Here is a 22,242-nt window from a genome sequence, read left to right on the forward strand (position 1 = left end):
CCCCACCACTAATGAAAGAACATGACGTCCCACCGCTCCAGACACGCCGCAAGATTTACAGATTAAGGTTCATCTGCTCAGCTAAAAGAAAAAAAGCAGCTTTCGCTTACACCATAAGTATACGTCACCCCTATAAGTACTAGATGATCGAGGCGTCATCAAGACTACTATTAAGTGCATTCACCTAAATCCATATAGCTAGAACGATATCAAGGACAGAACGATAAATGTTGGACTCAGCAGTTAGGATATGCGCGAAATATCGCTGATCTATTTCTGATTCGTTTCATTTCATTTGTCATTGTCTTCGCGCTCATCATAGCCGTGGCAACCGGCGCTATGACTGGTAAGTACACTGGTCGATTGTCCTACCACTAATTTCCTCTTTATGTAAAAAGCTGGGTCATAACTCCAGCGCTGCTTATTCCAATAAATGGCAAACGCGGAAATTCTTTTCCGAGATAACCCCTTGGCGGAGTTTAAGGAAGTTCGCAGCATTTGAGAGAAAAATGTTAGCTACAGTGACTGCTAGAAGCGCAATCTTGATTAATGACCTTGAGCTTTTTAGAAAGCTTGCCGAAAATTGGTATGTTTGGAGAAAGAAAACACTGAAGCACGAAGTGTACAAATTTAGATGGAGTTTACAATTTAGATGGCACCTCTCCATCTAATACACATAATCGCAGTTCTGTGAATTGTATCAGTCACATCATCCAAGACAAATTTGATGTAATAATTTGCATCTTACATGAATTTGTAACTGTTTAAGGTCTTGCCCAAGTGCGACTCGCTTATTAGTCGTGTATTTAAGAGTCATTTACATATCAAATGGATCCGCTGTAGAGGTAGTATTTGATGCAATTGAGAGAACTTCAATATTGTTTTTTTCATTTCTGTGTTAGTGTTTTAAAACTAAATAGTGTTGTTTTCAGAAAATATCCAGTTTTCATGAATATTTATACTAATAAACGGTCTGAATCGCGAATTCGCTACCAACAGTCCTTAGATTTTCGTTTCCTTTTAAATGCAGCAAACTGCATCCAGTTTAGTGCCGTGGTTCCGAGATATTTCTGATTTCCTATGTATTTAAATAGGAGCCCGCAATCTAAAGATAACCTCTTAATATACATGTATGAGATACATAAAAATAACGATGAACTTCCGAGAATACTAACAACGGAGCTGCAGTAAATACGTGCTCATTCGGAGAAATTTTGTACATTGCCCGTATAGCATCCTACGGGCCTTCACGGCAATGCACCATGGAATTATAAATGTTTCTATGCTGAAGAAATTATATTTCAAAATATAGGATCAGGTGCCACCAGTTGTAACTAAAAGGGCCGAAGGGATACTCACTTCTGACAACGTATGCAACTACTCGGAACAGTCGCACTGCGGCAAAGCAATGTTCTCGTTAAGGATGAGCGGCGAAGTCACACGACAGGCACAAATTGTTATGCGCCCCCCCCCCCCTCCCCCTACGGCAGAGGCTACGCTGACTAAACAGGTGCCAAAGTTAGGCCGTACCACGATTTATCGCAGCTGGTGTGGGAACGCTAATGACAGAGGATTGTCATTCGGTGTGATTGCACGCGCAGCAGTGTGAGTGGCAGCAGAGGGAGGGAGAGTGAGCGATTACGCGGGTGTGCTCTTTGAGCGTGCTTGAGCATTTTTAGGCTTGTTTTCTCTGTGTTTGTGCCTACATATTTGTCTAGGGCCCCACTGGCCTTAGCCGCCAACTGGTCTTGATTTAGAAGTGCTAGCTGCACCTCTGGGTGGGTCGGAGCTGGCGAGTTGCGCACGGAGAAGTGGGAGCACTGGTTCGTGTTAGAATGTATCTTATTCCCTTGGAAGTACGCTAGGTTTCCTGGTTTTGTAGTGCACCCCCACGAGATGTGGTGTAATGTCGGTCTACCGCCACACCACGGACAAATATCCTGGATAAACGTTTGTTAGACTTTTTCGGTCTGCGGTCACTTTGTCGTATATATGTCACCAGGCTTTGACGTTCTTTGAGACCAGGTCCTTTGTGCTGCGTATACGCGCCCAACCATTGCATCGCCACATCTCAAAACCAAGTGAATACTGGACACCACCGTTTCTTCGCACGATTTGCAATCCGGTAGGCCCCTAAGTTCGCACCCACCTGGTCTTTGCTTCCCATGAAGCAGTTATATTGGCCCACAACATCTGGACGAGGCAATTCGATCCCCTTCTTCTGAGCACGGGAATACCTGTCTGTAGATGACATGGGCTCTACACTGTGTACTGTACGTACCTGGGGTGCTATGCAGGATGCGCCGAGTTTCTCGTTCGCACGAGTTTTACCCGAGTTTGCTCGATGGCAGTCAGTGAACGGAGATAGCAAGGAAAGTGCAAAAACAGCAGGCAAAAAGAAATGTCGAGATAAAGCCGCGTATGACAACATGAGCGCACCCTGCGCGGCACAGTGCTTCCGCGCTTCAAGCACAGAAGACTGCGCAACAAAACCCGCCAGCGCCGCGCATTGTTACCAACGCATTATCGCAATTTAGCAATACCGTGACTGCCCCGCTGTCTATCTGCATACTTGCCGTGAGCTGTTTGCCGAGGCACGCCTTTCTCGGGCGCGTCAAGGGCGTGCCTCCTCTTTCGGGCATTATCTGTCTATCCTCCTTCGAATGCGAACGGGGCACATGCGGTGCATTCTTGCACCTACACTTTCCCTCAACCGAATACTTTAAAATACAACAAATAAAATAATGAACATTTTATTTCTTAAAGTATCGGTTTTTCGTTTTGAATACTATAAATTTGTGATGACAAACGGAGATCGAGGGAATTATTAAATTTTGCACTTTTTTTTTGCCGCGAGTGACGACAGTGAGGTGAAAGCTTCCAAGCGGATACATTCTAGAGAGTCGCACGCACGAGGGAGTTCATACGGTGAGCAGTCGCCAGGGGCGCTGCAGCGCTATGTTCGATTAAGTAAGTCATGACAATGATCTGTCTATTCCCTGTCTATTAGGGGAATGGCAACGCAGCGCTGCGGCATGACTGTTCACCGCAGGTGCTTCACTGAGGCGGCTATGAAGGCCGCCGCTTTACCAACTGAAACGACACTCTAGCCATAGAGAGGGGAGCAACGGCTGTAGCCTGTCGCTTCAAAGTGGCTGTACTGTATGCTAGGGTCCGTAGTGACGCAGCACAGTGAAAATGCGCCAGTTTATCTGCGTGCGCGAAGCCTCCGCGATGCAGTGCGATGAAGGGGAGTGCTGCCCAGCGACACAATACATTGCTTGTTATCGCTTGCATAGTGAAGGTGCCTCCGTGCGCATGTACGCAGAATTTGAGTGTTTTGTTCACTCCAATGTGCTTGCCGATTGCCTCTGCTGCTGAGCTAACAGCGATCGCAGATGCGTATCGCAACGACAGCGCAGCAGTCGCATTTTGGCAGGTGAGGGCTTTTGTGTGGAGTTAGGAAATTAGACTTCGAACGCAGGAAGGTGTTGCAACTGTTTAGTGTGCCGTGCTTGTGATGAAGAAATGCCATCGCACTGGGTCTAGAAAAGCGAGAGTTTCTCGACGCTGACCGCGTTTGCGACACTGCGGCTCTGATACATCACCGATGACAGAGCAGCCATCTCAAACGACAGCTGCGATATGTTGTCCTTGGAAAACACTACGCACTGCTCAGCATCGTCGTACACCACGGCCCATCGACGCCTTGCAAGCAGTTACAGTGGCGTGCCGATAATTATTTCCTATGCGCTACATCGCCACAATGCAAGCAATGAAACAGTGTTGTGGGGCCATGACAGCGCAAGAAGACACATGCATAAGCCAGCGAAAGTCGACGCTTCGTTTTTGATAGTGGTGTTCAGTACATCACCGATAACAGTGCGTTTTGCGTGTGTTATTTCGGCATTCAAGATTGTTGATGCCTCTCCGTTCCGCACAACGTCGCTGTTGCCGAATAATAAGTTGGGCGCGGCCCAAACGGGGTGGGCGCGTGCACAAGTTACATGCCTGGCGTGGGGCGTGACCTATGCTTTTGATTGACAGGCGAACTCGTGCGAAACTCGTACATCGCGAAAGCCCGCTCGAGTTGAACTCGGGAACATGGCGGCGGCAGCAGCAGCCTGTGTCATTGCATCCAGCGGCAGCAGGCGCAATATGAGCGTCTGGACCCGTTCACCTACATGACCGACGTAGAGTTTCAGTGTCATTTTTGCCTTTCCAAAACGTCAGTGCGCTGGCTGTGTGACGAGTTAAGTGAAGGCCCTCGTCTTCGCCTATGCTTTCCGAGCACAGACTCAGACTGCTGTGACTAAGCTTCGAAGCAAAAGTTCGTGGGATCGCTTGGGCTCTCTCCGGCGTCAAGCGCTGTTCGTCCACCCCGCCCCAGACCCAGGCCAGGTCCGGTGGCGTCATCGGAGTACTGGGGCACCTGCGAGCACCGGGGGTTCAACCCGGACCAACCAACCTGCGAAGGCGAAGTGGTCACATTATATAGGAAGACTCAGAATGGACACCGAGCTGCCTCCGGGTGAAACAGGTGCCGAAAGCAGTTTTCGCAGTTACACAGTACCGCTGCACGGCACGGGCAGAGAGGTGAAGGAAGTTACTTCGCCAACACGGACCGCCTCGGCCGTCCGAACGACCACCTCTCCAGGCGGCAAATTATTTGGCTCACGTACTACGTGAGCAAAACCATAGACATATGGCTGTTGAAGGAGATGACTGTCGACTTGTTTCCTCTATCGGAACACGCCATCGCCGACTATAGGAACTACACCCGTGAGGTCGCGAGGGACGAGCTGCTGGCGCGACCTCCACTCAGTGGCCCCGGGAAGATAGTGCAAATTGACGAGTGCCTTATTCGCGGCGAGCAAAAGCACAATGGAGGCTGCCTAATGACGGGCGACAACGTTCCGCCGAGCCGCCAAAATTACGGCGGTGTTAAAGATGGTGGCCCATGGTACTTCGGCATGTTCTGCGCGACCAAAGGGGTGCTGCGACTTTTCAAGGTCTACCGACGAGGCGCCTTTATTGCAGCCAATGTTCAACCGGGGGCCATTAATATAGACGAATTGGCCGCATACAACTGTATCCCAAATTTAGTGGATGCTAATGGGGCTATGCATTAATCTGTATTAGGAGACAGTCAACCACAGCGTGAACTTTGTGGACCCCATTACGGGCGTTCACATGCAAAGAATAGAAAGTTATTGTAAAAAAAAAGTGAAGCGCCACCTCGTTAGCGGTGGGTACAGGGCAACTGCACCGATGCTGGAGTCCCACATGAGATGGATGTGGTGGCACTCAACGGCCAGGTGTGCTGCAAAGACCCTTTCTTGCGTTTGTTAGAAGCCACGGATCACTCAGGCTACCCAGTATAAAAATTATTTCATTCCTGCGGTTGTTAGAAGCCATCGTTCGGCGCTTTCCAGTATGCAGGTGCATCATCAAGTAAAAGAAAATAAAGCGTATTTTTCTGACCCTTGTATGAGTGCTTTCCGGCATTCCTCAGTACTTACACGGTAAGCGCGCGGCAAACCACTTCTGCGCTAGCCGACGCTCACTTCGTCTTGGCGCGAGCAACAAGCGATCTGTTTAAAGGCTAGTGTGAAAACCAGGCGCACACCAATCTGTGCTCGGAAATGCTAGCGCAAGCACGTAGCGAGCCGCGCCAATCCAATCCAGAGAAAGAAAAAAGAGGGCGAGCGTCCCCTCGTGGTATAACACGAAACGTATTAAACTACGAATTAGTCTAATACACATTCAGTGTACACTTTGTAATCTTTAAAATACTTATAACCCACGTTAATGTGACTAATAATATTGTACTGAATGCATTTATTTCATAACTTGCTTGTGCCTGTAATGCACTCGGTGGAACGACAAACAAGTGAAAGAAGGCACGACCATGCACCGACCGTATGATCACGTGAGCCCCCAGTTTGTCGACCGCCCATATGGCAACGCCCAAGGGATGATAGCCACCCAGAGTGAATCTAGATAAACCAATGAAACTGGAGGCGCGCCGACGGACAAATTTCGTCTTGTTACCATTAGTTCTTTCATCTTGGGGCGTCGCCAGAGCTCGTGAAGATCCCGAGTTTCGCCAAACTCGGCGCATCCTGCATAGCACCCCTGGCAAGTTATCTAACCGATGGCCACAGAAATCTTTCAAGGTACGTTGCAATATAGAAGGGGAGTCTCAACGGCAACGCGGATGGCTTAAGTCGAATCCTCTAACGCAGGAATGAGATTCGATGATATCTACCGTCTTTCTTCCTGACTCAGGTTTGGGAACTTGTTTTATTTTACTCTCTTCGACGAGAAAGCGTTTGGCAGGGCGGCTAATTCATGTGCGATTTTAGTGCTGCCGTGATATTTTGCCAGATTAGCGTGACATTGGAATGGAGAAATAAGCCTGGTGAAGCTTAGTGAGAATGTGTCTCCTCGTCCGCAAGGAAGACTCCGGTGGTGTGCGTGCCATTACCTGTGCTCTGCCAGTGGCGATTAGAGCAACCGCTGAGCTTTCTTCATGCGCCGAGCGGCGGCCTCCAGCGAGGAGAGCGTTCGCACTCTCCTTCCCCTGAGCGAGGGCGTTCCGGACTCTATACAGCCCGCCCCAGCCAACGAACTTCAGCATTCAGCTTTTCGGCAAGCTTGACTGTGGGTCGTTATCCGAGTGGAGGCTTGTAGAGCTGACCACTCTAAAGATGTAAAGATAAACCTTTTGTTACTCGTTACGTGGATCGCCTTAATTTTCGTCTTTGCCTGGGCGCCTTCATGCTGGTCGAGCACCACTCTGCTATGCCCGCGCCACCTCCACTACGCTGGGTGAACGGTCTTTAACAAGGCTCATTTAAAAATGTCTTGCAAATAAGAAACACACGCAGTGTTTCGCTCTAGCAGTCCAGTGCAGTGCTCTAGCAGTGTTTTTACGGACACTGATAGTTTTTATTTCTAGTGATCCAACTCAAGTAAATTCATAACGCTATAAAAAATAACGAAGAGAATGATCTTTGTTGGGGACGTTGTAAATAGAGAATATTAACAGCTAATAACGCTGCCGTTCTCTTATCGAAATTTGCAGATATCTTGCACAGTTCGTTGCGTCATAAATGATTGCAATATCAAATCATTCTGATGTAATTATTGCGATCTCCGAGAGAGCAAGAGCGATGTCGAGAAGCACAAAATGCAAAAGATGTTTGACTCAGAAATTAAGGTATGCGAGAATTATCACATTCTTTTTAATTTGTTTCATTTTTTTGTCGTCTTCCCACTCATCATAGCCGCGACATTACGTATTGCCACTGGTACCTTAGTCGAGTGTCCTACTTGCAAATGTCTCCCCATACATTCATTGCGAGATGCTTGAGCACAACGTTTATAGATACTTTTTCAGTTCTGGAACTCCGCCTTCCCAGGCGGGCGTGATTTCTTCCTAGGCGCTGAGAGGGCGCTGCGGTCGCGGGTTGCGCGGTGTCGGCGGCAGCGTTCACGGCGTTCGCTCGAACGCCGTGACGGCGTTCGCCAGTTGCGGCGCAGTTTGGTTCTTTATTCAGTGACGCAGTTGCGTGTGCCTTTTACACGATTCTTTTCGCTTGCGTTTGTCTTGAACCTTGTGCGAGAACCTTGCCCTTTCAGTGCGTTCGGTTTGTGGGGCTATTGAACAGTGCGGCCGCGGACAGAAGCATTTGGTGACTCCGACAACACGCTGTGTTTTATCTGATGTGCTGGGCTTAGCGCAATACTAACCTGCTTCGCACCTGGCTGTACCAGCGGGTACAGAAGCAACACTCAGAAGCGTTACTTTTTTGCGCCGCCATCGGATCCGGAGCTTCTCAGTAAATGGAAAAGAGCTATTCCCCGCGCGGACAAAGAGCTAAGCAAAACTAGAAAGGTTTGTGACGTTCATTTTCTCGAAACGGACATTTCGAAAACGTTTAGGCATGTTATCAACAGTGAAGTCGTCGAGATCGACCGGGCGTACTGGGCATTGAAGGAAGGTGCAGTCCCCGTTAACTTTCCCAACCTTCCCAGTTACTTGTCGAGAAAGCAGACTGGGCGGCGATCTCCGAAAAAGAGAAAGGCAGCATCTACGCACGATGTGACCACAAATGAAGCGCACTTGCCTACGGAGCGACCAGAGGAACTGTTTGACCATGAGGCACCTGTTCCCCTGCAGTGCACCAATTTTGCTCAGATTGTCTAGAATAGTGCGTCAATACGGCTCCCAGCCAACTGGACAATGGCAGTACTCGAAGAAGAACCAGGGCAGCGTCGACAGATTGTTTTTTACGTGGCCGGAATGAAAGCGGGGGCGTACACAATCCTGAAGAGCGTCGTTCTGCGGGACGATATCACCTATGTTGTCCACGCAAATGGGAGGCTGCTCCGACAGTCGTCGTTTGATGTAAAGATTCGTTTTCTGCAAGATCTACAAGCCTTGCTGCAGATTGTACACAACAAACAATTTTGCCTAGGCTACTCTTGCAGTGATGTTGCCACCATCAGAACAGGGGTGAAAGTTGGAAGCACATTGTTCCACAAGGACTGCTCAGTTTTGACGGATGAGACAAACGTGTCAGCAATATGTGCGTCACTTTGAATAAGAGCCTGAAAAAGACATCTATGCCAGCAAGGAGGAAGGTCCCTGTCGCAGCTTGTGTGCTGAGGAAGCGATTGATTCGTGCCAACGCAGCACGTGAGCGCAAAAAGCGGGAAGTGAAGCGGCTCAGTGCGAAGCTGAGCCGCTTCAAGGTTTGACCTTGGCCTAGTTGGTTCTTTTCTTCGTCCTCGTGTTCGCGCACGGATCATGCTCATAGAATCACTGTGTACTGCGTGTGCATCGCGATACATATGTATTGAATAAGCCCATGTCGAATATTTCTTTAAAGTAGAATGAGCGTGGATCATTTCGGATGGAAGAATACAAGGCAGCACTCGATGGTTCCGAGTTGCGCAGTCGCTGAACTTGAAGCGGGCAGCCAGCTCCTGAGGCTCAGAAGCTAAGCTATTCGGATGTCTATCATAAAGAAAACAGTTGTTCTGCATGGCTGTAAGGAAGTAACATTCGTGCTGCAATAGATTCGCACGATTGGCATGGCAAGTGAATTCGCGTGCACACTTGAAAGCCACTGCTGCGCGAACGTTCGTTTAAAACGCTGTCATTGATATTTTACCCCCCGCTCAAAATCCCTGGGCATACACATTACTCCTTGCGCAATACGGCCCGTTTCAAATAAATCGTGAACTGGAGTAGCCGCAAAAAATGCAGAGCAACTTTCCCAGAACAGTTGTTTATTTTGCAGTACACAGCCAGAAGTGGGAAGAACCTGAGATGCCGCGGCGGAACGCTGCCCGCTAGCAGACGACGCTCGCTCTCCTAGCGCAACCCGTAACCGCAGCGCCGCGGTGGCGAGAATCGCGACAGGCCGCCTTCTCTCCATGGGCGCGGCGGGGAGATACGGAACTGAAAAAGTATCTATAAACGTTGCTTGAGCACACTCGCAAACTCTGTATTCAAAAGATGAAAGCATACTTCCCTTCTGCAGCGCGGTTTTACCTTCGGGTTTCCTGCAGCCGTACGCTTGGTTCACGCTCTTGCGAGGATCCTAGATAAATCAGGACAGGGGTGCTATGCAGGATGCCCCGAGTTTGGCGAAACTCGGGATCTTCACGAGCTCTGGCGACGCCCCAAGATGAAAGAACTAATTGTAACAAGACAAAGTTTGTCCGTCGGCACACCTCCAGTTTCATTGGTTTATCTAGATTCACTCTGGGTGGCCATCATCCCTTGGGCGTTGCCATATGGGCGGTAGACAAACTGGGGCTCACGTGATCATACGGTCGGTGCATGGTCGTGCATTCTTTCACTTGTTTGCCGTTCCACCGAGTGCATTAGAAGCACAAGCAAGTTATCAAATAAATGCATTTAGTACAATGATATTAGTCACATTACCGTAGGGTATAGGTGTTTTAAAGTTTACAAATTGTACACTGAATGTGTATTAGACTAATTTGTAGTTTAATCGTTTCGCGTTATACCACGAGGGCACGCTCGCCCTCCTCTTTCTTCCTCTGGATTGGATTGGCGCGGCTCGCTACGTGCTTGCGCTAGCATTTCCGAGTACAGATTGGTGTGCGCTTGGTTTTCGCACTGGGCTTTGAACAGATCGCTCGTTGCTCTTTCTCTTTCCTCTAGATTTAATTGGCGCGGCTCCCTACGTGCTTGCGCTCCCATTTCCGAGCACAGATTGGTGTGCGCCTGATTTTTACACTGGGCTTTGAACAGATCGCTCGTTGCTCGCGCTAAAGTAAGGCTTCGAGACGAAGGGAGCGTCGGCTAGCGCAGAAGTGGTTTGCCGCGCGCTTACCGTGTAAGCACTCAGGAATGTCGGAAAACACTCATGCAAGGATAAAAAAACTACTCTACATTTTCTTTTATTTTGTGATGAACCTTCATACTGGCTAGCGCCGAGCGATGGCTTCTAACAACCGCAGGAAAGAGTCTTTATACTGGGTAGCCCCAGCGATCCGTGGCTTCTAACAAACGCAAGAAAGGGTCTTTGCGGCGCACGTGGCCGTTGAGTGCCACCACAGTCATCCCAGGCGGGACTCCAGCATCAGTACAGTTACTCTGTACCCACTGCTGACGAGGTGGCGCTTCACTTTTTGACAATAACTTTCTATTTTTGCGTGTGAACGCCCGTGTTGGTTTCCACAAAGTGCACGCTGTGGTTAACTGTCTCCCAATGCAGATTGAGGCATATTACCGTTAGCATCCACTAAATTTGGGATACAGTTGTATGCGGCCAATTCGTCACTATGAATAATGGTCCCCGGTTGAACATTGGCTGCAATAATGGCGCCTAGCGTCGCCGCCTTTCGTCGGTCGATCTTGAAAAGTAGCAGCACCCCTCAGGTCGCGCAGACCATGCCGAAGACCCATGGGCCACCATCTTTAACACCACCGTAGTTTTGGCGGCTCGGCGGAATGTTGTCGCCCGTCATTAGGCGGCCTCGATTGCACTTTTGCTCGCCGCGAAGAAGGCACTCGTCAATTTGCGCTGTCTTCCCGGTGCCACCGAGTGGAGCTCGCGCCAGCAGCTCGTCCCTTGCAACCTTACGGGTGTAACTCCTCCAGTCGGCGATGGCGTGCTCCGATAGAGGAAACAAGTCTACGGTCTCTTTCAACATCCATATCTCTACGCTTTTGCTCACGCAGTACGTGAGTCAAATCATTTGGCGCCTGGAGAGGTGGTCGTTCGGACGGCCGAGGTGGTCCGTGTTGGCGCAGTAACTTCCTTTGCCTCTCTGCCCGTGCCATGCAGCGGTACCGTGTACCTGCCAAAACAGATTTCGGCACCAAAACTGATTTCGGCACCGGAAGGCAGCCCGGCGTCCATTCTGAGTCTTCCAATATAATGTGACTACTTCGCCTGCGCAGGCTGGTTGGTCCGGGTTGAACCCCAGGTGCTCGCAGGTGCCCCAGTATTCCAATGACGACGCCGGACCTGGCCTGGGGCTGGGGCGTGGTGGACGAGCTTGCTTGAAACAGGAGAGAGCCGAAGCGATCGCACGAACTATTCCTCCGCAGCCTAGTCACACCAGTCTACGCTGGGAAAGCATAATTTGCCCGCTACCCTATCTCCGCATACGACGGCCTTCGCCTAACTCGTCACACAGCCAGCGCACTCACGTTTTGGAAAGGCAAAAATGACGGTGAAACTCTACGTCGGACATGTAGGTGAACGGGTCCAGATGGTCATGTTGACGCTTGCTGCCGCTGGATGCGATTACACAGGCTGCTGCTGCCGCCATCATGTTCCCGAGTTCAACTCGAGGGGGGTTTCGCGATGTACGAGTTTGGCCCGAGTTCGCGTGTCAATCAAAACCATACGTCACGCCCCGCGCGAGGCATGTAACTCTTGTGCGCGCGCCCGCCACGGTTAGGCCACGCCCAACTTATTTTCCGGCAACAGCGACGTGGTGCGGAACTGAGAGGCATCAACAATCTTGACCGCCGCCAGAAAATACGCACAGCACACTGTCATCGGTGATGCACTGTAACTGAGAACCACTATCAAAAACAAAGCGGCGACTTTGGCTGGCTCATTCATCTATCTTCTTAGGCTGTGATGGCCCCACAACATGGTTCATTGTCTGCATTGTAGCGACGTAGCACACAGCAAATAATTATCGCAATGACACTGTAGCTGCTTGCAAGGTGTCGATGCGCCGTGGTGGATGACGATGCTGAGAAGTGCGTAGTGTTTTCCAACGTAAAGGTATCGCAGCTCTTGTTTGAGATGGCTGCTCTGTCATCGGTGGTGTATCGGATCTGCAGTGTCGCAAACACGGTCAGCGCCGAGAAACGCTCGCTTTTTTAAACCCAGTGCGATGGCATTTCTTCATCACAAGCACGGCACACTAAATAGTTGCAACCCCTTCCTGCGTTCGAAGTTTAATTTCCTAACTGCACACAGGAGCCATCACCAGCCAAAATGCGATTGCTGCGCTGTCGTTACTATATCTATCTGCGATCGCTGTTAGCTCAGCAGCAGAGACAATCGGCAAGCACATTGGAGAGAACAACTCTGCGTATACATGCGAACAGAGGCACCTTCACTGGGCAAGCGATGACAAGCGATGAATTGTGTCACTGGGCAGCGCGCTCTTCTTTGCAATGCATCGCGGAGGCTTCGCGCACGCAGATAAACTGGTGCACTTTCACTGTGCTGCGTCACTACGGACCCTAGAATACCGCACAGCCATTTTGCAGTGACAACCGTTGCTCCCGTCGTTTCAGTTGGTCAAGCGGCGGCCTTAATAGCCGCCTAAGTGAAGCACCTGCGCTGAACAACCATGCCGCAGCGCTGCGTGGCCATTCCCCTAATAGTCAGGAAATGGAAAGATCACTGTCATGACTAACTTTATCAATGATTAGAGTGCCTCGATGCGCGCGGGCATCAAGGCACCCTATCAAGGATAGCACTGCAGTGCCCCTGGCGACTGCTCACCGTATGAACTCCCTCGTGCGTGCGACGCTCTAAAATGTATCCGCTTGTAAGCTTTCGCCTCACTGTCGCCAATCGCGGCAAAAAAGTGCAAAATTTAATAATTCGCTCGATCTCTGTTTGTCATCAAACATTTATGGCATTCCAAACGAAAAACAGATACTTCAAGAAATAAAATGTTTCTAATTTTATTTGTTGTATTTGAACGTAATCGATGGAGGGAAAGTGTAGGTGCAACAATGCACCGCATATGCCCTGTTCGCATTCGACGGAGGATAGAAAGATAATGCTCGAAAGAGGAGGCACGCCCTTGACGCGCCGAGAAAGGCGTGGCAAGCGGCTCATGGCAAGTGTGCAGATAGACAGCGGTACAGTCACGGTATTGCTAAATGGTGATAATACGTTGGTAACAATACGCGGCGCTGGCGCGTTTTGCTGCGCAGTCTTCTGTGCTTGAAGCACGGAATCACTGTGCCGCGCAGGGTGCGCTCATGTTGTCATACGCGGCTTTATCTCGACATTTCTTCTTGCCTGCTGTTCTTGCACGTTCCTTGCTATCTCCGTTCACTGACTGCCATCAAGCAAACTCGGGTGAAACTCGTACGAACGAGAAACTCGGCGCATCCTGCATAGCACCCCAGGTTTATTTATTTTGCTTGGTTTTAGTGATCACTTCCTTGTTTCACATACTAAGCTCATTCAGAAGAATTGACAAATCATCCCCCATTCCTAGGTAATTGGGTTACAGCATATTTAACTATAACCGCGCGCACTTTGCTGCTAATAATTTTGCGCCTCGCCCATTACCCATTTCATCTAGCATCCCTCAAGGAAGAGTTCATCAACCCTTATTTTTTAATAATTACAATGTTTACGTAATTGACGCAAACCACAAACATATCCCGAAACTCTTATGGCTTCTTATGATATGATCATTAATAATTGGGCCCCTCGTTTCCATTCTAGCACTGACGAACTATAGCAAGTTGAAGTCATGATCTTTGCGGATGATTGTAGTTTGCATTCTGATAACTCATTACCACCAATGATCAGCTAATTTAGGCACAGCCTTCCGTCTCGAACTCTATCGGGTGGATGAATATCAGTCTCAAGATGCAACGATAACCAGAGAGCTAAGTTTGAACTCGCATATGTCTAATATTTGTGACTCAGCGTGTCGCAAACTTTGTCTTCTAAGGCATATACTAAAGCATGCTTATGCAAAGCTAAACCTTTTGCTTATTTGTCCATCATCAGATCTAAATTGGAATAGGCGTACATTATTAGGGAGCCTTACACAAAACTAGCATTGACGAAATCGAGATTATACAGCGCAACGCTGTTCATCTTACCAAAATATCGACAAACAGGCTCTCCCACACCACTAATGAAAGCGTCCGAACGCTCCAGACAAGGTGTAAAATATATAATTCTAACTTCGTACAACTAACTCCATATAGCTAGAACGGCATCAAGCTCAGAATGCTAAATAGTTCGAATCGGAGATTAAGATATGCACGAAATATCACTGATGTCTGTCTCATTTGCGTCATTTTATCGGTCCTTGTCCTCTCGCTCATCATAGCCGTGGGCACAGGCGCACGCACGGGTAAATTCATGGGGTCAAGTGTGCTACCTCCAAATTTTCTTTTATGTACTAACGGGAACCTATAGGGCGGCCCAACCTCCAACGCCGCATACTCCAACAAATGTAAAACGCTAAACTTTTCCGAGGTAACCCCGGGGCCGAGTTTCTACTGACTGCTGGAACTGGTCCACTTTTTAAAGTGGACACGCCTGACAAGCTCACCGGCTACAATTCGTAAATTGCAATATGTGTCGTAAAGTAATTCACTAAGAAGTTGGTTAATGAATTTTTGTTACAGTATAAAGTCAGGTCAACGATATACAGTGCGAACTAATCCCTTGCATGACATATTTTTGTTAAATATGTGTTTCAATTGCTTGTGCTCCTAATGTCCGCCTCATCGAATAACCTAGCTCAATGATAGGAGTTATGCCGCCTGCCACAGGCCATTCCTGAAAATTCTGTAAAGCTTAAAAATGAACACCCTGTATGTGCGTGTGTTGCGTGTGTGTTGAGGGGCAGTAAACGTTGTCGAGCCCTTTCGGCACGTATACGACATCGCTTTCCCTACTGTGCTTTGCTGAGGATCCGTTTCAACGTCATTCTTGAGCTTTCGTTGCTTCCAGCCCTGATTTTTCGACCAACCACCGCAATCTAAGTAACGGAAAGTGGACCAATCGGAGACCGCGGCACCACCCTCTTCATCCAGTTATCTATTTTCACTGCGCTCGTTCAGCACAATCAAAACCGTCTGTACTTGTGCGTGCTCCTCGCCTCTTGTCAGCGAATTAGATAACAAAAACCGCTTAGTATAGGCGATGTTATTCGTTTTGCAAGCGAACAAAGGTGACCCCCTATAAACGAGGACAGTGTTTGATTAGGCTGTTCACACAACGCCGCGGGTCACCACCCCATGCCTGCGTCGGCGGTTACGTAAATTTGACGTCAGGAGATTGGAATAAAAGCAGATTGGATTAGTTTTACGTTATAGGACCCCAGGAACGTGACACGCCTGAAATCCTGTTAGACGCACGCAGAACTCATGCCAACATTGGCCTTGGTGGCAAGATTTGTAACCGCCTGAAGGTCGGCGATGTCCAGCTGAAGATACGACAGCATCGCATAATTTAAGCTTTGCATTGCGGATCAGAAAGTTTTAAGCGTCATCTGCCATTGCCATGAGTAGATTCCCGACTTTGCCTTTCCTAGATATTTTTTCGTTTACTTGCTTACGTGTATTCAATATCTACTCTACCGGCCTCTACAACAGCCAACGTGTAGTGGCGCACTCTGCGTTAGTGTCTGCTCTACACACTTTATTTTTGCGTCCAAGAGTTCAAAACATCCTATAGCCTTTATTTCGTGCCAGAATTGATGGCTACACTCATAGTCGCCAGAAAGCTCGAGCATCTCCTTCGTCGCACGTGTCAGCAACAGTTTACTCGCGAAATTTCAGGCCCAGCGAGCCATCTACTCCGGCGGGATTCGGGTGGTTCCGTGTCAGCAATTAGTTGTGTGCACCCATCAGCCCTATTTCACCTGTTTCAATTCCTGCATCTGTCCTTTTGTGCTTGCGTGGGCAGCGCATTCAGGTTGTCTGGTGTCTCAATAAACGCACTCGTGAAATCAGCGCCTTTACTCCCCGCACTAATTTTAACACCGTTTTTGCCTTCACAGCATGTGACCCGGCGCCAGCCCCAGCGCCAGGGCGGTAAGCACCATTTGCCTCTTGCATAGGCGCGATCCTTGCAATATTTTCACATTGAGATGCCATATGAAGTAGACCATGAGATATGAGTTACGTCTATGCCATGCACTGTATATCGTTGACCTGACTTTATAGTGCAGCCCCTGCTTCGGACATAGCGCGGTACGTTTTGTGGAAAGAGAATATTTATGTAGTAATTGGTTGAAGGATGGCGCCATGTTCCTGTGAATCGTTGTTTTGAAGGAGTCCTAAAGTGTCCTTCAAATTCATAAACATCGGCACATCAGGAACCTTACTAGGTAGGGAAGGCGCAAATTTCTCAACGGACGCTATAATAAGGAAAAGTGTTTTTATACGAGACTGGCCCAATCGCCTTCACAAGTATGTTTGCTCTTATGGTTAGGTTTTAGTGAGCGCCCTAGTGGACAGAGCACGATTCCTGTAATATAAGGAGAATGACGATTTGCTGGCGTCTATCCTTTTACAAACCGGTGCTTACTTACACACACCTATTTGATTGTGACGAACGAAGTAGTGGGGGATTCCAAATTAATTTGGAAGCAGCTGGGCTTGTTTCCTGTTATCACAATGCACGGTACAGAAACGTTATTGCAATGCGGCCCTACGAAACTGTGGCAGACGCAGCGATGAATCAAACCCGCAACTTCCGGCTTACCACTGCGAAGCCATACCCTCTAAACTACTTCGGCGGGCTTTACAATACCCCAAAGCGGCTTCGGCGTGAGCAGGCGTTCTGTGCGTAGCCAAACCATGGCACCACGGCCGTGGATTCGAATGCCTTAATTCTACCTTTATTAACTATACCTTCACCTTAACACCCCATTTGCTCCCAAGGGGTGTTAAGGTAACGGTATAGTTAATTAAGGTAGAATTAAGGCACTCGAACACACGACCTTGCGTTGTGCGAACCTTGTGACGAACAACGTGGGTCGCGTGACGTTCGCGGCGTTTGTGCGGACGTGTCCGCTCGGGTCATGTGCCTCCGCCAGTGGCGCCCCCGGACGTCGCCGCGCTTCAGCAGACGTGGCCGCAATGCTTTCGCATTCATCCACGTAGGCATAACTTAGGCACCCCTTCAGGTATTTTGCTTACCTTCTACTTTTCTACACTCTTTGAACAATCTATCTGGTTTAATACTCTTTTTTCCCATTTAATTCATCTTCCACGGCGGCTTGGGTTATCCTGGTGTTAGGTAACCAGCCTTGGTTACAACATACATGGTTATAGCGACAATGTACATAGGCAGGGCTTGTTTCCATACATAACCTGCCGTCTCCCGTCATTGGGCTCCTTGTTAGGTAAATGGAATTGACCCCAAATGTCCGATTTACGAGATCTTCCAAACACTTCTCCACTGATCATTCCTAAAAAAAAATATGGCGCGCCGATGCTACATTCTAATTTTAAAGAACATAGACATCCTCGAAATAAGACAAGAAAGCCAGAATGATTTTGCATTTTGCTGTCACATTGTCTGACAGTGACCATTGGAAGTTACTATGAAGCCACCAAGTGAGCCAGTGGGGACATGATACCTAAAGTCGGAGAACAATCGCCGTGCGTTAAGATAACCAAACTTGTGGCCTTTGCAGATGCCCTTATCACCGTAACAACACACCGAGCCCAAAGGCGTAATTTCAGAGAATGATCTTATGGTTGATTGAGTTTTAAACTCCTGGAAGGATAAAAACGCAATCAATCTACAAATGATTAAGATCAGACTCGACGACAAATAGCAACCAACTAAGTATCCAATCGTCACATTTAGTTTTAGCACATTGCAGGAGGCAGAGAAACAGGGTACATACTCCAAGGTCAGAGTACGACTGTACATTCCAAATCGGTGACAATACTTTTAGGCGCCGGTGTGTTGGCCATCCTTCTCCGATCTATCGAGGGTAGCTTACCTCTCCGAAATGTGGTATTAAGGAGCATTCTGCTGACGATTGGCATGCCGAGCTCTATTCCACAAATTGTGATGGTGGCCATGCTGCATACTCTAGATGTGCAGTTTGAAAGGAGAAATATAAGATAATCGCATTAGCATGATAAAGGCAAATGAAAACGTAACTTGTGAGAAGCACGACAGCAACATTTGCACAGAGCACATCCTTCGCCACAGTGGCGCATCGGGGGGCAACATCACAACGGCAGTTGGCTGCCATCCACGTCACGCCCAGCGAGCAGGCGGCATCGCCAACGGCCTACACGGTAGGAGCAGCCGACGCTGCCCTACCTTCCCAGAACTACCCCACACCAGTAGCCTCTGCTAGCACTGGTAGCACCGTTCAGAGGCTAAGGTGTAGGGGTGTGCGATTAGTGAATTCTTTCGTCGATTTGAGCATACCATATCCTACACTAAAGCCGTACCTCAGGTTGAATGTTATTGAAGATCCTTATCGCAGCGACCACCTTACTTACAGTGCTGAACGCAACAAAGTAGGATAAATGATTACCACACGTTCCTCGGTTGAAGGTCGAATTCGCTGACTGGAAGCTGTTCAGAGAACTCGCACATTTATCGAGGGATGACATTTGCGCCTTAAGGAGAATGTTCTTGCATACTTAACAGCTTCTGTTACTTATGCTGCAGTGAACTACATCGTAGAACCAAAGGAGTGGCTACCAGAGGGCGAGTTCCATGATGGAATGATGAATGTACGAAAGCGCAGAAGCAGCAAAAAAAAAGCGTGCGGACGCCTTCACAATTCTGGAACTTCGAAAAACCTAATTTCCAGCATGTAAAATCACGAGGAAAAACTCACGCCAACAAGCTACGAGGCAAAACAGCATCTCCGGTACAAATACTTATACACAAGCGAAAAGATGGAATAGAGATAATAGAAACCCAATGCCAGCCGGCAAACCTATTACCTTCGGTGAATACGGAAGTAGATAGTTTCAAAGACGCGGGATATTTTCCGTGTGCAAATTTTCAACACGATCTTCAGCGCATTGAACTTTTCTGGAACAATCCTGAGATAAAAAAATGCGCACCAAATGACCCATACAACCATCCATATAGCTTAGCAGAGCACCAGACATCCCTGAACAGCTGTAATAACACTGCTCCATGATCTCACCAAATCATTTATGAAATAAGACACTGATACACTGAAACCCAGAAAACTATCTGGTCTCTTATCAACGCCATATGGTCTTCAGAGTATATCGCATCTTCTAGCCGCTTCTTTAACCAATATATGGTTAAAGTCCTAATTCTCAAATAGGGCAATGGCCATGGACCTGGTGCCAGTGTTGCTTGAAAAATTTAGAAACTATTGACAACGAATCTCAGACACTGAAATGTCAAATAAGCTGCTTTTGCTTGAGCCGGATTGGGAATATTAACATCCCATAAAAAGTACGACAAAATGAGCTAATTTTGTCTCAACCTTTTACATATCGGCATATTGCACACGCTCTGACTTGTTGAGCAGTGAGGAACCTCCTATTTGTGGCAAGTGTGACGATACGTTGACCGTCCTCCACGTCTTGTTGGAGTGTCGGGAAGCAAACAATGAGAGAAAAAAAGCACTTGCCTGTAACTTAACGACAGCAAACGCCACTACATCCGGCAATACTTGTTGGCTGTTGGCACACAACCTTTTTTTTTTTTTTACAGTGAAGCAGCATAGAACTTTAGCACGGCAACTGCAGATTTTACCTGGGCTTCCGCGAATTGAGGAAGCAATGCTGTGCCGCTTAGGCTCGGGCGTTGCATTCACCAATGCATATAGCTGTTTCATTGGAATGGCTGATAGCGCCAAGTGCAATCCCTACAGTGCCGTTTAGAACACCTACTGTGATATGGCCCATCGTTTGCAAATAAGACATCTGTACAGCTCAGAATTACTTGGGTAGACAACAGTTCCCCTTGAACAGGATCTTGGGACCATGACCTACAATAAAAAAGTACGATTGGATCGTTGCTCGTTTGAAAAGCGCTGCTGCGATGTTTAAAAACTGCCGTATTGAGTGGCCGTCTGTGATCCGGACTGAGTGAATGAAACGTATATAGAGCAGAAAACTGTTACCACGTCGGCGATATCCACAGTGGAGTTTATCTTTTTCTCCTAATCTTTCCCTCCCCTTTTCCCTTTCCCCAATGTAGGGTAGCCAACCGGGCTCAGTCCTGGCCTCCCTGCCTTTCATTTATTTTCTCTCTCTACACGAGCAAAAATATTCGCAACAGATATACGGGGTGCTGCTAGGATATAACGCTTTGTAGTTCATGTGCTTCCATGCCCTTGCGTTCAAGGGTCCTGCCTAAGCCCATATGTTTTAGTATCTCATCCCATCGTTGCATATCCTTTATATGTATCGCACATCTCGCACCTCGCGTGTCATTTTCATGTTTTATTAGCTATTTTACGCACTTTCCGGCGAATGCATTTAGGCCTCTACAGAGCCGCGTTGCACCTACCGATCGAAAATCATTTCATGTACCACTGGAATGACTTACCCTATGCATTTAAATCATCACCTTTGCATGCATATAAATATCAAAGTAAAATTGTATAAGTAGTAGTCCTTTTACACACTTTGTATATAAAGTGTGTACTTCATTTGTTTTATATATATATACAGGGTGTTTCAGCGAACACTTTCAAAATTTATTTAAGGTTGCCTGTGGCAAATAGCCCAATTCTAGTTAATGAGCTGGTCTACTCGAAGAGGCGGACATCACTTGCACAAAAAATTGAAATGCATAATCGACTAGTTAACAAAAATTCACTAATTAAGTTTTTAAATAATTACCTGATGGCCCATATTGCAATTTACAAATTGTAGCCATGGAGCTCGCGAGGCTAATCCACTTTGAAATAAATCTCAGGATGACACGAGTTTCGAGATATTAATTCCCGAACCTAGCGGAGAAATGCATTGTCGTTCCAGTTAATCTTGAGCTTCAATGCATGAAGTGACGTTTTCTTAAGAACCTAACTGGAACGCCAATGCATTTCTCCGCGAAGTTCTGGAATTAATGGCTCAAAACTGGTGTCATCCCGAGCATTCGTTTCAAGTGGATCCGCCTTGGGAACTCCACGGCTACAATTTGTAAATTGCAATATGGGCCATCAGGCAATTAGTTAAAAACTTAATTAGTGAATTTCTGTTAATTATTTGATTATGCATTTCAATTTGTTGTGCAAGTAATGTCCGCCTCTTCGAGTAGACCAGCTCATCAACTAGAATTGTGCTATCTGCCGCAGGCAACCTTTAAGAATTTTTGAAAGTGTTCGCTGAAACACCCTATATATATATATATATATATATATATATATATATATATATATATACTGTTCACAGTATATAGATCACAACAGTTTATATATATATATATATATATATATATATATAAACTGTTGTGATCTCCTTCCCTAGTTTAATGGCCCAACGTAATACCGTCGGAACATGATAGGGGGCGGCTAGATTTACGACGGGGATGCATGCATAATGCAGCCTCCGTCGAGAAGTGTTGCAAGCTAAATTAACCTACTGTTGTTAACTGGCAATGCAGCGACCGCTCGCAGTACGTGGCCAGCACAGTGATCGTACTGTGCCTAGTAGCCCTGGCGCTGGGCTACTACTTCGTAACCACAGATGGTAAGTCAAAAACTTCAAGCTTCGTTAAACGGCGTTATGCGGCATTGACTGAGAGGTAGGGGGAATGAAGGAGGGGAGGGGTGTACGACCTAAATGCTACGCGTCGCTTAATAGACTGCCACAAGTTTCTGCACATCAACTTGGGCCACGATAACGAGCGCAAATGACGCTCTTACGTTCTGTGCTTACGAAGGCTTTCAAGAGTATAGAGCGGGCTGGGTTTTATGAAGGCGGGTGTATCTTTACAAAGAAGGCGCTTCATTCCTGTGCAGATGCGCTATTTTGACGGATTG

The 22,242-nt window shown here is 47.7% G+C and overlaps 1 long non-coding RNA gene across 1 annotated transcript; it reads left to right on the forward strand.

The window, feature by feature from the left end:
• The first annotated feature begins 295 nt into the window (after positions 1-295).
• Positions 296-21,895, forward strand: LOC125940744 (uncharacterized). Its single transcript, XR_007463945.1, has 3 exons — positions 296-346; positions 16,288-16,321; positions 21,864-21,895. It is a non-coding gene; the product is annotated as an uncharacterized LOC125940744 (long non-coding RNA).
• Positions 21,896-22,242: the final 347 nt, after the last annotated feature.

This window comes from Dermacentor silvarum, chromosome 10 (assembly GCF_013339745.2).
Source record: "Dermacentor silvarum isolate Dsil-2018 chromosome 10, BIME_Dsil_1.4, whole genome shotgun sequence".
Taxonomy (NCBI): Eukaryota; Metazoa; Arthropoda; class Arachnida; order Ixodida; family Ixodidae; genus Dermacentor; species Dermacentor silvarum.